This window comes from Ambystoma mexicanum, chromosome 8 (assembly GCF_040938575.1).
Source record: "Ambystoma mexicanum isolate Mex_15411 chromosome 8, UKY_AmexF1_1, whole genome shotgun sequence".
NCBI lineage: Eukaryota > Metazoa > Chordata > Amphibia > Caudata > Ambystomatidae > Ambystoma > Ambystoma mexicanum.
The window spans coordinates 1453547157-1453564482 of record NC_090929.1 but is presented as its reverse complement, the minus strand read 5'-3'; the positions used below and the strand labels follow the sequence as shown (position 1 = coordinate 1453564482).

General features: G+C 48.2%; 1 protein-coding gene across 1 annotated transcript in view; it reads right to left on the bottom strand.

The window, feature by feature from the left end:
• Positions 1 to 17326, bottom strand: part of KCNIP2 (potassium voltage-gated channel interacting protein 2) — an 804817-nt gene that overhangs the window by 444899 nt on the left and 342592 nt on the right. The window lies entirely within an intron of this gene.

Sequence of the window (17326 nt, the reverse complement as noted above, 5' to 3'; positions counted from 1 at the left end):
TGTCAAGGGTGGTGGCCATTTCACTGTGGGAATGTTCGCTCGAGCGAGATTGCACATTTATAGTTTATTAATTGCAGTTGAGGTTACAGGAGTTAAATAAATCAGATCCACATTCATAGGGAGTCTGTGGTGACACTACTTCTCAGTTTTAGAAGACCAGACCTGCCTTGGCTCATAAGGGGCAAATGGATATAACACATTCTCGTGAAGGTTATAGCTATATAAAATCCTGGTGTAATGTATCAAATATTTTTTGTTCAAACTGTGATACACATTTTGTAAGAGTGTGAGCGGGCTGGTGGCCTGAGAGGAGTGAAACATATGTTCTTTGAGAGGGTGGGTTAATAGTTAAAAGCATCTGTTGAGTTCAAGGTTTGGCCACAAATGACTCTGACACTCCAGTGAACTGTTAACTTATTTACTTAAGTTTAGGTACACCAAATACAGTTCTTAGAGTCAGGTAAGTAAAAGGGGACATAGGACACCCACCGGCATCCTCTCTCAGGGCTTACATCCTTGCAACTAACAAACCTGGAACTCACTCATAGATAAACATTCTAAGCCCTGCATTCCATCTCAAGATTCTAGTCACTTGCACCAGATGAATGCAAAGTTAATCACAACACATCTTTCCCCTATAGGGACAACATGTCAACATTGTCCCTATAGGGGAAAGATGTGTTGTGATTAACTTTGCATTCATCTGGTGCAAGTGACTAGAATCTTGAGATGGAATGCAGGGCTTAGAATGTTTATCTATGAGTGAGTTCCAGGTTTGTTAGTTGCAAGGATGTAAGCCCTGAGAGAGGATGCCGGTGGGTGTCCTATGTCCCCTTTTACTTACCTGACTCTAAGAACTGTATTTGGTGTACCTAAACTTAAGTAAATAAGTTAACAGTTCACTGGAGTGTCAGAGTCATTTGTGGCCAAACCCTGAACTCAACAGCATCATAACTAAAACTCACAGATGTAAGCTAGCCCTAATGGGCTCGCATAGACCCGGTACCAGAGTAGTCGCCTAGATACACAGATTGGGAGGAGAGAGTGTAAGGGTTAATAACTCTGTAGAGCCATAGAGGATGTCTTTCCATTAACATAGTGTAAGCTTAATCAGGGGGGCGTTCCCGAAAGCCTGGGCCAAGGCAGGTCCTCCCAAGATAGAATAACACACAGACCCTACACCAGGACTTTGTATAGCTATAACCTTCACGAGAACGTGTTATATAGATTTGCCCTCTATGAGCCAAGACAGGTGTGGTCCTCTAAAACTGAGAAGTAGTGTCACCACAGAATCCCTAAGAATGTGGATCTGATTTATGTAACTCCTGTAATCTCCACTGCAACAATATACTGCAAAGGAGCTCTCTAGTTCGAGCAAACATTCCCACAGTAAGATGGCCGCCACCCTTGACGCGTGTGCACTGAGCATGAGCAGGGTTGCCATGCCCACAAGTGTAAACAGAGGAGTGAGGCACAAAAACCGGTTACCCAGTCAACTGCCTCACATAACGTGTGGACAAACCACGAAGTTAGAACATTATTTTGAAATTCTATTGCCTTCCGGACCTTAAGGAAGGAAGAGGCGAGGGCCGTGTTTTGCGCCTGAATGGATTTGCCTCTAACATGCTACTACTGATATTAGGGTACTTGAACCCGATGCGTGCTTTATGACACGCCATCATGCTTTATGGATTAGACATAGTTATATGTCCTTAGAAGGTGGCATGCGAATACACGGCCACTCGGTAATGTGCACGTGATTTCATACACGTCTCGTTTTTATACACGTCTCGTTTTTCAGACTACTTTGGCCCCTAATGTGGCCCATTCCATCTCTAGTCTGTTACAGAGAGGCAGCAGACCCCATTGAGTTAGACCTGATTGCGAAGAACCTCCCAGTTGGTCCTTCATCGGTTACTAGTGGGTGTTACATGAATGCTTACCATTTGATCTGAACACGTATAATGTTAGGCTGTGATTCCTTGTTCTTACGGATATGTAGTTAATAAAATTTGAATATACTTTATCTCACGGGTTGAATTCATTTCAAGATTACCAAACACTTTTGAGGTTAGTGTTGGATGAGACCTCATGGTAAAAGTTGGTGAACATATAAACTGAACAATTACTAGTTGAAACCATTAGAAGGTAACAATATGATTTGTTACTTACTATAGGTACACCGATGAAAATATACATCTAGATATCTTTTTGTAAGAAAGACAATTCAAAGCCCTGAAAATGGATTTTGCATATCCGAAACGTGTCGGCACTGGTGTCAAAGTTGAGTTGATTCTTTGAAAAAAACATAATTGCAAAATTATAATGATTTATGTTGGGGAGAAGTGATGTATATTTTTCTTTGGATTTGTAAAGTGTTTCATAATTAAAAGCTGGGTGGAATTACAATTTCATTTGACCACCAATGAAGTGGGTGTGACTACACTCAGTAAATAAAGTACAGATTTTATGCAAGCTCTTGCAGTATTGAAATTTGTTCTGAAAAACATTTGACTGAGCTGTATAGTATGCATTTATATTGCATTTAAATGTATGAAAATTCTAAAGGGACGGTCTGTCCATTGTTTTGTGCCAGACAGATTCTGGTGAACGTGACCGCACTGGTTTACTGCTTCTTTCAGTCCGAAGCGTGGCCTCAACCACACGTTCCGGAACAGCGTGACGCGCAACCTGGCAGTACTCCCCAATGCGCCCTGTGAGGTACGGCACTTACATCGTGTTGTGGATGACAGAGTAGCTGTCTCCCGCCCGGTTCAGCACTTTGAGTCACACACAGTGTCGGACACACACACAGCGACGAACAGCCCTCTGGGATATTTGTGACACTCAGATTTTCTCCTTCCGTCTTATTCAGCAATCCACACATTACTGTTTACCTCAGTGTGTTACACATTATAGGACGAAAACATAAGCAGAATAAAGTGATTTAAGGGCTCTTTGAAAAAAATGGTTGGGCTTGAATCTCAAAGATTCAGGGAGTTTTTTTCTCCTAATTCAGGTACCCTGAACTGAGAGGCTCCTGCCCCAGCATTGTTTCTATTGAATCAAGGACGAATTAAGTTAGGGGATGAGCCAGATCAGAGAGAACTATTAAGGCTATAGAGCAGGGCTCGGAATTGAGGGGACCTGAGAGCTATTTAGCTTTTCACTCGGACCAGAGAATGCACTGTTGATGTCGGGTTCTTGATCTCGCCGTTGCTGAGGTCCAGTTCTTGGTTAGGGATCCTGGCGACTTGGAGCAGACTCTAATCTCCCTTGGAGGTCTAGGTTTGACAGACGTGGAGCTAGAACCAACCTCTGAGAGTCTCCTGTGATAAGACACAAGAAAGAACTGTGGCGATCAGCTGCCTGCACAATGGGATAGCAGTGGCAAGCATGGAACCGGGGAAAAGGACTGCCAGAAGTGAATGGCAGATGTGAGGAACCTGACAGGCGTTGTGGGAGCAATACCGGAGGCTGGCAAATGGATGGAAGAAGCACAGGAATAGCAGGAAGACAGAGTGGGACAGAGGCAGAAAGGCAAGAGCAGGTAAAGGGTGGCCAAGGCTGGAGAAAGCACAGCAGGTAGGAAAGGCAGGCAAGCCGGGATGGCAGAGAGAAGATGGCAGAGAGAAGGAGAAACCAGAGGAAGGCAGGATAGTAGTCCCAGAGGACAACAGGCAGAGTAATGCAAGGCAGAAAGATGCAGACATATGGAGCATGTGTGACGAATCAACTTGCGAAGTACCAGTGGTCTAGGGATGAATATCAGTTTCTAAACCATCAATTGTGGGGTGAGTTTAAAGGCCTCAAACAGAAATTCCTTTCACATGAAAAACAGGATGTTCCAACACTGACACAAAAACCTCTTTGACTGTGGCTGCAAGTGAAAACTGAATGTCCCTTTCACACGAAAAGCAGGATTTTTAAACACTGTCAAACATCTTGGTGTGTGTATCTGCAGTTTAAATGTGAAAATATACCACTACTAACAGGAAAAATGTCAGGGAAAAAGACATGGTGCGTGTTGACAAAAAGTAATGTAGATTATGTTTCACATACAAAATACCAGTGACATTTGAAAGCCACTTTGTGTACATGGAAAAGAGTCAGCCCAAGGCAAGCCCTTTTTGCTGGCTGTGGGCAAACTTCACAAAGAAATCCCCCACTGCCAGTCGGGATGTTACATCTCCCATCTAATTACCAACTGCAATAAGGTGTGGAAAACCAGTGTTCCCCCAGACTGGCTGGCTCTGAAGGCAATTACTGCAGAACAAGTTCCCCTTGGCTGGAGCATGACCAGAAGGTGTGAAAATGTCAGGGCAAGCTGCAAACACAAAGAGAATAATAAAAACTCTGGTTACAGGCTAACCCAGTGAGACCATATGGTCTGAAGGCAGGAGAATGGCCATTTGTCCCACATGGACATTGACAATTAATTTAAAAGGACTATTATCATTTAAGCCTGTTTCTCAGAAACCGTAAGTCATACTGATTAAATCAGTCTGTGCAGATGGCCTATGGGCTGGACAGGGAGTGCTGCAGAGGTCACTGTTATCTCTGTGGTTCACCATCTTTTTCCTCGCAGCCAGGAGCATCATGGGAAATGTAGTCATTGGGGAATGGGTACTGAGTGAGGCAGAGCAAATTCTGAGAAAAGGAGGAGAGTGTGTTAGGATCTGTGTCTTTGGCCAGCAGACGGTAAAATAGTTTAGTAGTTTAGTACTGAAAATTAAACTGGACTTGAAAGGTAATTTCTTCCATGATGTCTTCATCAATAAAGTGTGTTTTTTGGCACCTACCTAACTACAAATAGGGCTTGTACTAAGAAATCAGACAGCTTAACAAATTCCGGAGAAGCTTAGGAATCATGACCGCTGAGCTGACAATTAAGGTAAAACCCAGAAAGGGCAACTTGGGGGGGAGACAAAGATCACGACGGTGACACAGCTAGATGAATTAGGAAATGTGACACACTTAGATAGATTTCAGGGGAGGGAATTGTGATACACTTGGATGGATGTCAGGGTTAGGAGATCTGACGCACTTAGGTGGATTTCAGGGGTAGGAAATGTGATGCACTTGGATGGATTTTCGGGGGGGGGGGCGTGTGACGCACTAGGATCGATTCCTGGAGTGGGGGAGTCGTGCACTTGGTTGGATTTTCTAGGTTGAGGGTGTGGTGCACTAGAATGGATTCTTAGGGTGGGAGATAGGGTGCACTTGGGTGGATTTCATGGGTGGGAGGTGTGGATTACTTGGATGGATTTCCAGGAATTTCACTAACTCACTCCTCTGCATACACCTCTCAAACTCTGAACTTAACACAACCATGCCTCTACAGCACCACAGTCCGCACACTCTTTACAACACCACAACAACAAAACAAACCACACATACAGGACATGGCGGCCAACCTCTGAAAAACACATTTATGCTCAGTGAACAATGTTTTCGTATTGAAACTGCCAACAGCAAATCATAGCTCCCTTGCTTTTTTCTCGCTCAACCCCACTAACCATCCAACCTCTCTCCTTGCGCTACAGATCTGCCTGAACACCTGGAGACCCCACAAGTGCCATTGGTGTGTGGTATAAACACCTTTAACATTAACATGCTCATGATAAAATCACTAAACCTCCCACAATGCACTGCTCTGGTCTACTGCTGGACTTGGAATCAAAGGATTTACTCCTTTTTATCACTAAAATCCTGCTATGCTGTTCTAATGGAAGTCTTGGCATAGGACTCTGGACCTTTGAACCTTCATCTGACAGCAATATTGGATTCCATGAGGTGACAAACCTAGAAAGATTAGCAAGCACAAAAGACTGAGGAGGGGGGGTGTGTGCGTGACCTGCAGGTCTAAAATGTGAATCTCAAAAGGGCAGACTTTTCCTTTTACCCCCTCGAGCAGGGCAACATATCCTGGGGTGGTTGAGCAGTGCAACATATCCATGGGAGGGGAGGGTGAGCAGGGTACCATATCCTTAGGAGGGGAGGGTGAGCGGGTGCCATATCCCTGGGAGGGGAGGGTGTGTAGGACACTATATCCCTGGAAGGTGAGGGTGAGCAGGGTACTATATCCTTGAAAGGTGAGGGTGAGCAGGGTACCATATCCCTGGTAGGGGAGGTTGAGCAGGGCACCATATCCTTAGGAGGGGAGGGTGAGCGGGTGCCATATCCCTGGGAGGGGAGGGTGAGCAGGGTGCCATATCCCTGGGAGGGGAAGGCGAGGTCGGCATCATATCCTTAGGAGGGGAGGGTGAGCAGGGTGCCATATCCCTGGGAGGGGAGGGTGAGGTGGGCACCATATCCCTGGAAGGGGAAGGTGAGCAGGGGACCATATCCCTGGGAGGGGAGGTTGAGCAGGGCACCATATCCTTAGGAGGGGAGGGTGAGCAGGGTGCCATATTCCTGGGAGGGGAGGGTGAGGTTGGCACCATATCCTTAGGAGGGGAGGGTGAGCAGGGTGCCATATCCCTGGGAGGGAGGGTGAGGTGGGCACTATATCCCTGGAAGGGGAGGGTGAGCAAGGGACCATATGCCTGGAAGGGGAGGGCGAATAGGGCACCATATCCCTGGGAGGGGAGGGTGAGTAGGGCACCATATTCCTGGAAGGGGAGGGTGAGCAAGGCACCATATCCCTGGAAGGGGAGGGTGAGCAAGGCACCATATCCCTGGGAGGGGAGGGTGAGTAGGGCACCATATCCCTGGGAGGAGAGGGTTGAGCAAGGCACCATATGCCTGGGAGGGGAGGGTGAACAGGGCACCATATCCTTAGGAGGGGAGGGTGAGCAGGGTGCCATATCCCTGGGAGGGGAGGGTGAGCAGGGCACCATATCCTTAGGAGGGGAGGGTGAGCAGGGTGCCATATCGCTAGGAGGGGAGGGTGAGCAGGGCACCATATCCTTAGGAGGTGAGGGTGAGCAGTACACCATATCCCTGGGAGGGGAGGGGAGGGTGAGCAGGGTGCCATATCCCTGGGAGGGGAGGGTGAGCAGGGTGCCATATCCCTAGCAGGGGAGGGTGAGGTGGGCACCATATCCTTAGGAGGTGAGGGTGAGCAGTACACCATATCCCTGGGAGGGGAGGGTGAGCAGGGTGCCATATCCCTGGGAGGGGAGGGTGAGCGGGTGCCATATCCCTGGGAGGGGAGGGTGAGCAGGGCACCATATCCTTAGGAGGGGAGGGTGAGCAGGGCACCATATCTTTAGGAGGGGAGGGTGAGCAGGGTGCCATATCCCTAGCAGGGGAGGGTGAGGTGGGCACCATATCCCTGGAAGGCGAGGTTGAGCAAGGCACCATATGCCTCGGAGGGGAGGGTGAACAGGGTGCCATATCCCTGGGAGGGCAGGGTGAGTAGGGCACCATATCCCTGGGAGGGGAGGGTGAGTATGGTACCATATCCTTAGGAGGGGAGGGTGAGCAGGGTGCCATATCCCTGGGAGGGGTGGGTGAGGTGGGCATCATATCCCTGGAAGGGGAGGGTGAACAGGGCACCACTGGACAAAACTGAAAGTGGTAGTGGAAAGTGGGCAGTGAGTAATAAGCAGTGAATGAAACAGCAGGAGGTGACCCACACCTGAGAGGAGGTGGCCAGAAGGAGGGGTGACCTGATAGGGGGGCGGATCCAAAGGGATAAGTAAGGAAGGAGTAAAGTAGGAAGGGAGGGGTCCACAGGGGTGAATAGAAGGAGGGAGGACATCACATCAGGAGGGAACTTGAGGGGTGAAAAAGGGGCCCAAAGGTGTGAAGGAGGTCTGGGGAGACCACATCAGAACAGGTCAGCTAGATAGGTCCTCCCTTCTGTATCCATCGTGCCACTCTCTCACGCCTGGACCTGCCTAGCTAGCCGAAGAGACAGCCAGAAGAGCAGCAGCTGGGCATGGGTCCCATAAAACTGCCGGGTGGCCCTGGCAAGAAGCAGAGTTCTGGTTACCCAAACCTTGACAGCGGGACAATCCAAGAGAGGTCACTGTAGTACATTTTGTACATTTACTTTGGATCCTGGGGCTCTACAACTTATTTCACCCCCCTTTAATATTTTACCCACAACTTCTTGATGCCCGTAAAATAGAATCACTTTATCTTTCGTTGATGCAAGTGTCTAGTCATTGATCACTCAGTGACCATATAATGCCAGTACCGCATCATATATTGGCAGCACCTTTGCCTGCAAGGCTGGCAATGGGCACACCATGGCTGTAGCTGGGCATGTTGAACTAGAAGTGGCATTACATATAGCCAGGATGCAAGATAACCCACACTCGACATTAGCTCATCTTTGCTACATCATTTGTTGTAACTATAAAGGCTAATGTGACCTTCAGGCTTGTGGAACAAAGAGAAAGATTGAATATTAAGAATCCATGTGGTCAGGACTACGCTGGGAAGGGTAGGGGTGAGAGTACCGTACATGAAGCAGATTGGCCTGAGGGGCGGGAGGGGAGCCAATGTGTAGCCTTGTTGATTGTTATGTTGTATTGTTTGCCTTTGTCACAACCACGAAATTGAAATGCGCGTGTAAATGAATAACTAACTAAAGCCCGCACTATTGGCTTTTCAGTGTTTGTTGGTTTTCTCGGACTCTTGCTAACTCTCATATGGGCCTGATTCACAGAGCGCTTTCCAATGGGGTTTTGCCATTACCAGACGCCTCTGTGAATTAGGCGCTATAGTATGTGCCGGTAGCGAAAGACTCTGGCTGTCCTACTTGGAAGCCACCATTGTGTTAATAGAGTGCCTTGGGCCCAAGCAAGGGGTGTATGGTGCAGTCGAGGGCAGGTGGTGGGTTGCTGGGGGGGCATTCAAGGCCATGACCATCCCCAGGTCCTGCCAACTAAAAGGATTCAGTGGGTGCCTCCGGGCATGGGGGGACGTACCCACACACAATCCAGACCTTCAATGCAAACTTCGGTGGGGCACAGTAGGCGTTGCATACAGCTAGGAATGTGCTGGTGGGGAAATCCACGTGGCAGCCATTTTGTTCCTGGTGGTTTTATGCATAATAAGGACGCAGGTGTCTTTTGATGGAGATAGTAAAGGGTGGAGGGGGCATGCTGGGGCTGTGGGGGAGAAGCAGAGCTCATCAGCTAGTGGCAATGCGCAGAGAACTGTTATGCCAGTGTAGAGGTGGCATCTCTAACCTGCAGGAGACAGGCTCGTATCATGGCAGGGCCAACTCAGAGTTCAACCTTCTGGAGTGGCATTCCAGAAACGTTTGCAACTACCACAATGCTAAACAAATGGCTGGTTCTCATGCCACAGGGGCCACACTCATTGTGCTGAGTGCAGACAGCTCAATGCACTGTAGATAATGCAAGGTTTTGTTGAGCACTGCATGCTGGACTCCACCCTCCACTAAGCCTGTGGTAATAGCTGCTATTATTACCCAATTTATCAACCTCAGAAGATGAAGGGCTGAGTCGGCCCTGTCTTGATTTCAGTGTGTGAAGTGCAGGCTTGCCACATGTCAGAGGTAAACTGTTAATCCATGGGGTGCCCATGCAGATAATCAAGAAAAACCGTGTGCCGCAACTTTAGCATACGCTGCGTGTCACGGCTAGGGTCAGATTGTCCTTTCGCGGAGGGTGTGCCACGGGTCCTTTTGCAGCTGTCGGATCATGACAAGTGTATGGGAGGATTGGTCCAGGAGACCTCCCTCCCCTTCATACCCCCCCCCCCCGGTGAAGTCCATGGCTCGTCAGGGGTCCCCCCTGCCACCAGGGCCCAGGTGGTGGGCGGGCCACTGGCTGAAGACATTGACCAAACCTGCTGAATTTAGCTAGGCCCTGGAAACCATTTTGTGAAATAAAGATAGTTTGAGCCCTGTGCACCGCAGCGCAGCTCTCTGGCAGATCCGCTGAGAGCCTGTTCCCACGAGCAGACGGACGTGAGCTAGTGTTAAATACCAACACTGTAACATTTCATCTTCCGCAGTGTATCGCTCTTTCCAGTATGACCCGGCCAGCAGGGCCGGGGTGGAAAAGAACTGTAAAATGGTCCCCTGACAAAAGCAGAGTCCCCAAATACTAATGAGCAAACCACCTGTGATGAAACTGTTCTCTCCATGACCTCTCTGACTAAAAACCTGTAACCTCCATAAGAATGGCAGAATGTGTGCTTATATAACATTAGGGTTGAAGCACCCACATCCCTGTAGCTATGCACAAACAGTAAAAGTGTTCCGGGGGTTTTTCATGTTTTGTGTTCTACCAAGAAGCCTCCACCCCAAGGTCCCATGCCATAACTGAACTAATGCTGCTAGAGTGCAAGGGAAGACAAATGCAACCCAATTGGGAGCTCACGTAAGGGGTGCATGAAAATGCACCATATGTATGTCCAAGCTCACCATGTGTCACTGCCGTCAGTCTCATTGGTGGGTTGTTCCTGCGCGCTCCACCAACCTTACTACTACCTCACTTACCGCACATGTATAGACATGTAACAAAATGCTGTGGTTGTTAAATACTTAGCGTATAAGTAATATGTTCGAATTGGCCATATGGATGGCACTAGCAATGTAAAAAACGTGAGCTTTGAAAAGACTCAATGAGTATTGTATATTATGTGAATGTTTATGTTTCTTCCACTTAAATCTGCAAAACACGAGGAAAATACCTTTGTGAAGCACATGCAAGGCCATTCCCCCTTCCCCCAGTGAAGCCTACCAGATGAAAAAGCAAAGGCCTGTGCTGCTCTGCTCCACCTCCCCCAATTCGGCTGGAGCCGCTTCAAACATTCACATTCACCCGCAGCGCCCAAGGCCACGGCCTGCCACCTGAATTATTTACAACTCAGCAGTAAACCCCGGCCTAAAAACATAAATCCAAAGGCACCCTCTCTTAGGTTCCACGACCCACCAGCTCACCCTAGGTTAATGGCCCCTGTAAAATTAGGACACCCAATATTATGGCAACACTGCAGGAACACATTCATAATGACTTCTAACAAGACATGATAACGCGGACCGCCTGTCCCATGCCCTGAGACCCAACCTCGCGACCTCTGATACCCGGTCAACAGGACGATGGTAACCATGTATTGATGTATCGCCAAAAGACCCCACTCTAGGTGCATTCCTCCTGTGTTGCATTAACCTGTAGAATAACCTATTGGAAGATTTACCAGGGAAGATAATATTGCAATGTTGAATGACCTGGGTGTGCGTGGCCCTAGGGCAGAAAGCCAGGAAAGACATTCATCACTGACACTGGTCACGGTTGGCACAACAACACCGTCCGGAGGAGCCCAGCTGACCTGCCAGGCCCAGCCCAACCCACGAGGGTAACCAGTGACGTCCTCCAGCCACGGCAAACCACATCGCAGCAACACCTATAGTTAGTCGTCACCACCCAATCCCCACGAATTTGTGCCCCCTATAGCATGAAGGTTCTTATGGCGCATTCTGTAAATATCTACGCCTGTCTTTGCTATTGTCGGACAGAGCGCTCTCGGAGTTTGCAGAGTTCCTCGCATGCCCTATTCTGATTGCTAAACTCCCATTTAAGCTCACCCGCACTTTGTCCTGGCCTTATTCCCATCCGGGGAGAGTCCATTATTGTCTCTCATTGTGGGGAGGATCGTGCTATTTGGGGGATGCCCGCCTTCAGTGGTGACCCCGAAAGCGTGATTATTTTTCTCCTAACATATATATATATATCCCTACCGTCCCCTTTGGCACGAAAATCTCCGGTCGAAAAGGGATACGCACGGTGCGCCGGCTCCGGAAGGCTGCCTGCCAATGGCGACCGGTACGCTCAAGAGTGCGCACTCAACAGAGAGAGGGTACGAGATCCCGGTTGAAAAATCCCCTTTGAGTACCGCTCGCAGGAGCCGGGGCTGACCGTTGAGCATATGGCAACACTGCTTGGACGGACCCAGTTTCGGAGACTCTCGGTTCAAGACGGGCACGTGACTATTGAGTGCAAGCGACCATAAAGGGAGTAGGGGAGGAAAAATAGGACAGGGAACGAGGCTGGTTGAAAGGGGACACTTTGGGTCTACTAAGCACCACTCTAAACTTTCTTTGCTTTTTCTTTGCATATGGCCATTAGGATTAAGAGGTGAACAGAGATAAAGAGACGGGAACCTAGCTCTGCGAAGGGGTAGAAGGCGGCGCTGCATAGTGCTATCTTGACTAGTACTGGGAATATATGAAGAAGTGGAAAATGAGATAAAGGTGTCTGGTAAAGGAAGACATGGAGAATACATTAGCGACTGCTATTTTTTCTATTCTTCTCTCTGGGTACGGGGAAAAAACAGGGTTAGTACAAACAAAGAGATAATATAGGTAGAAAGACAAGTTTATATCAAAACTAGAAGACGAATACGTATCAGAGCAAAACGGAAAGGACAGCTGGCAAGGGAGGACAAACTGGGCTATGAATAGAGTGTTGCCTATGAGTGTGTAAGCATCGTATGTGTTAGAACATATTTGTTATAATGAGTGTGTAAAGGTGGTCAGAAATGCATAATTATGGTATGGTTATGGTAAGTTTGACCAGAAGAAATATCACAAAGAAGAGTGTAATGTAAGGAGGTAGAGAGGAGCTTCTGTGTGATATAGGAGAAGATTTAGAAGAAAGTGAAAGGCTAAGTATGGCAATGGGAGGGGGAAGCGAGGGGTTGGATGGCGCATGTTCAGGGAGAACAATGGACGAAGACTGGACAGGTCAACTAAGGAATAGGTTGGGGAAAATGGCGCCACTGGGAAAAAACGGAATGAACACGAGTGCAGATACACCGACAAAGGGGAGGTTACAACTCCCACTAATACACAGGGGAGGAGGGAGGCCAAATTACATACCCTGGGCCCAGATGGATAAGGCCAATTTGGTAAAGTTATTGCCCCCGCTATCAGGAGGGGCAAGCAAGTGGATATATGCAATCGAGAAACACACAGCCGGGGTACCTCTAGCAATAGGTGATGTGAAGAGTTTGCTAGTATCAGCAGTTGGGGATCAAGCTGACAGAGTATGGGTAAAGGCTGGCTTCCCGGGAGTAGCATTAGACTGCGATCACCACGATGGCGCATCTTTCAACACAGTACGTGCCAGGGTGTGGGACGCCTTACGGGAAACGTTTCCAGATACCCCAGATTTGCAGTCAGTAATGCAATGTACAATGAATGACGGAGAAGATGCTATGGATTACATTTTTCAGGTCCAAGAGATGTGGAGAGCCGAAACGGGCACACCCTGGTATCAATCAACATCATTATTCTACTTCATAATAAAGAGGGGGCTCCCAAAAGAGGTGCAAAAAGCACTTGACAAAATAGCAGGTATTGAAGCAAAAGGATGGCCCGAAATACAGAGCATAATAGTTCACCACTGTAAACGAATAAAAGAGAGGGAAAAGGAGATAGCGCAGAGGAGATTGGCAGACAAGGCAAAACTAGTACAAACAAAGTTGGTGAAGGTCGCTGCAGCAGTAGCCGCGCTCCCACACAGCAGGGAGGGAGATGAGGAGGAGGAGGGGCTGGTAGCAATACAAGGGAGGATGGCAACGAGTTGGGCAGGAGCAGGGCAACGGCAGTGGAACGAGCAGGAGCAGAGTGGAGGTCCGCAGTGGCAAGAGTGGGCCCCTCGAGGGGGACGAGGTGGGTACAGGGGTCGAAGAGGGGATGGACAAGGGTACGGGGGAATGGGGGGAAATGGATGGCAAGGTCCAAGAGGTGCGCAGGGAAGCTGTTGGAACTGCGGGAGGTGGGGGCACTTCTCCAGAGAGTGTAGGAGCAGAACAAACAGATTCCCAGAGACAGAACACTATGGCAACCCCCACCCGGGAAGCCCATATGGTCTCCCAATGGGGCAACAACAAAGAGAACCAGAGCAGGGGTACACTGAGCTAAGGCAGGGACATCACTACAGAACACAGAATCACCCACAGATCAATGACACTATGCACTACACCCCAGGCAACCCTTTCGCAACGACAGCAAATGGAGCCCCAGCACCAGCCCCCTATAGTGGTGTATCAGTAGTTTCAGGGAGTGTATTCAACCAGGGAGGGGCAATGAGACACCCAGCATAGGACAGCCCACAGAGAACACTTGCGTGTCCTGTTCTATCTACAACCTGCGATGCAGCAGAGGAACCATTGGTAGGGGCGCAGATAGGAGACAAGCAGTTCATATTCATGGTGGATTCGGGAGCGGAGAAATCATGCATTAGGGAGGGCCGGTTTCCGTTATCTAACCGGAAGTTAGAGACGCAGGGGTTCTCTGGGGCTGTAATTGAAGTTCCTTACACAGAAGCTTTGGATGTGACAGTGGGGGGTAAAATGGTAAAAACACCCTTACTGTATTATGAACAATCGCCAATAAACTTGCTCGGGTTGGACCTTCTTAGCAAGCTCAACATGACAATATCATTCACAGAAAGAGGAATAGTGTGTTTGACACCAGGAATGTGCCCATTACTTGTAATGCTGGTAGTGCAGGCTCAAACAACTGCTCTGGAAATACGTGGCCTGCCAGTGGACGAAAGAATGTTTATTGAAGGTTTAAAAACACTGGCCCAAGTAGTTCCTGAGCTAAAAAAGCTAGAGTGGAGAATACCCGCAGAATTTATCTTCCGCCCAATAGTGCACCCAGACATAGCACCAGGGTCAGTGGTATCCTTAGACTTGCATGCTGTACAGGTATCAGCAAAAAGAATTGCAGTGATTGGGATGGACATAGATGGGTGTGAATGGCGCACTGTACTGTGCATCAACGCCAACCTTGCCCTACGGGACTTGTCTGATGAGGATCTCTTTTCTGATTCAGAAAATGATGGCGAAATAATAATGGAAATAGCAATGCCCTGTGACATTTTGATTCAGACAAGACAAATTCCCATCCAATTGATGGCAGTGGTGGGATCGCCAGCTTCGTTTTTTGATGATGACATGCAACTGGTGCCGAACAATTTGTGGACAACAGGCCCCCATGATGTGGTGTTGTTGCATGGAGTGACACCAGTGGTAATAAAGCTCAAACAACGGGCAATTTTGCCCTGAGTGAAACAATATCCATTGTCCCGTGAAGCTGAGGAAGGGATCAAAGAGACAATAAATGCATTGCTAGCACAGGGGATAATAGTGCCTTCAAACTCCCCATGTAACACCTGTATCTATCCGATCAAAAAAGCAAAGGGAGGGGCGTGGAGAATGATCCAGGATTTACGCCCCCTAAATGACGTCATACAGAAAGAGTTCCCTCTGGTCCCGAACCCTGCTTCAATATTGTGCAGCATTCCAAAAACGGCATCACATTTCACAGTGGTCGATTTGAAAAACACATTCTTCTCCATCCCCTTGGCAGAAGAAAGCAGGTACCTGACAGCATTCACATTGGGAGGAAAGAGATACGAACATTGCAGATTACCACAGGGATAGTGTGAAAGCCCAAGCATATTCAACCGCATACTACACGAAGACCTGGGTAATTTATCAGTGGAAAGCACGATCATTCAGTACATAGTAGATTTACTCGTCTGCGCGCAGAATGAAGAGATGTGCAGAAAAGACTCAGTAACACTTCTAACGCTGCTGGCGAATAAAGGGTACAAGGTGGACAAGGGAAAACTACAATACTGCCAGACAGAGGTGTTGTACCTGGGGCAGCTGATATCAAGAGACAGAAAAAGAATAATCCCTGACAGAGTGGAAGCAATAAGGTCAGTGAGAGAACCCACAACAGTGAAGGAGATGCAGAAATTCTTGGGAATGTGTAACTATTGTAGAGCATGGATATTAGATTATGCAGCATACACCAGACAATTACTGCAAGCACTCAAGGAGGCCCAACAACAGAACAGGAAAATAGAATGGTCAGAAGAGATGAGCGACTCATTTAAGTCACTAAAAGAATTGATTTCGAGTGCTCCAGTACTCGCCAATCCTGATTATGAACGCGAATTTTACCTGTTCTCACACTGTAAGGGAACAATCATGACAGCTGTACTGACACAAAAGACTTCCCTAGGACACAAACCCTTGGCTTACTATAGTGGCACATTGGATGCAGTGAAGCAAGGACATTTCGCGTGCGAGCAATCTCTCGCCGCCGCCGCGTTCGCCATTGAGAAAAGTGCCACAATAGTAATGGGGTGCCCTGTCATGTTGTTCGTGGAACACTCATTATTCGCGATACTTGAGAGATCAAAAAGTACACTGACCACACAGCGAGCAACTGCCTATGAAATAATACTGTCCAGCGCCAATATCCACGTGGTACGATGCAGGACAGTGAATCCGGCAACATTCATCACAGAAGCATGCACACTGGAGGACATGCAGGAACATAATTGTGCGACTTATACAGGGGAAACAGGGGAGGACACGGTGGTGTGCGAGAATGCCTTGAGCGAGGGGGAGGTGTACTTTGTGGATGGGTCAGCATCGATTGACATGAACACAGGAGAGAAACATGTGGTGTTGGCAGTGGTGAGGTTAGAAGAAGGTGAGTATGAGATACTAGTACAGTATCGCCTTCCATCACATTTCTCAGCACAAGCAGCTGAACTTATTGCGATAATAGAAGCATTACATGCAGCTAAAGGTTGTGCAGTAACAATATATACAGATTCAGCTTACATGATGACAACAGTACATGGATGTCTGGCAAGATGGGGGCGGAGGGGGTTTCGCAGAGCAGATGGGACGCCAGTGCAACATGCAGAACTACTGAGTTGATAGAGGCCCTAAAAGACCCAACAGTGGTAGCAATAGTAAAGTGCCAAGCACATATGTCCAACACAGACGTTGTGTCTTTGGGGAACGCGGCAGCGGACGCTGCTGCCAAGGAAGCCTCGTACTTTGAAAAACATGACACAGGTGAGTACATGTTACAGCACAAGACAAGTGAAGAGCTCCCAGAAGGATACAATGCCATGCCCATATCACAAATATTAGAGCTGCAGGAAGAGGCAAGTGGTGATGAAAAGATGGTGTGGGAAAAACGAGGGTGCAGCCAATCGGCAACAGACTTACTATGGCGACAAAATAACTCAGGGAAAGTAGTGATGCCGGTCAAACTATTAGAAATAGCATTTCAGCAATTACACTTTCCAGCACACAACACAAAACAACACATTGCAGCAGAGATACAAGAAGACTGGTCCGTGCCCTGTCTCCAGGAGCACATATCCAGACTGACAATGGAGTGCACAACGTGCCAGATCTATAACTCTGGAATGACGCTACGAACACTCAGGGGAACAATTCCAAAACTGATAGGACCCTTCAGAGAACTGCACATAGACTACGCGGATATGGGGGAAAGATGTAATGGGGCACGCTACATGATAGTGGTTGTAGGCCCATTTTCGAGGTG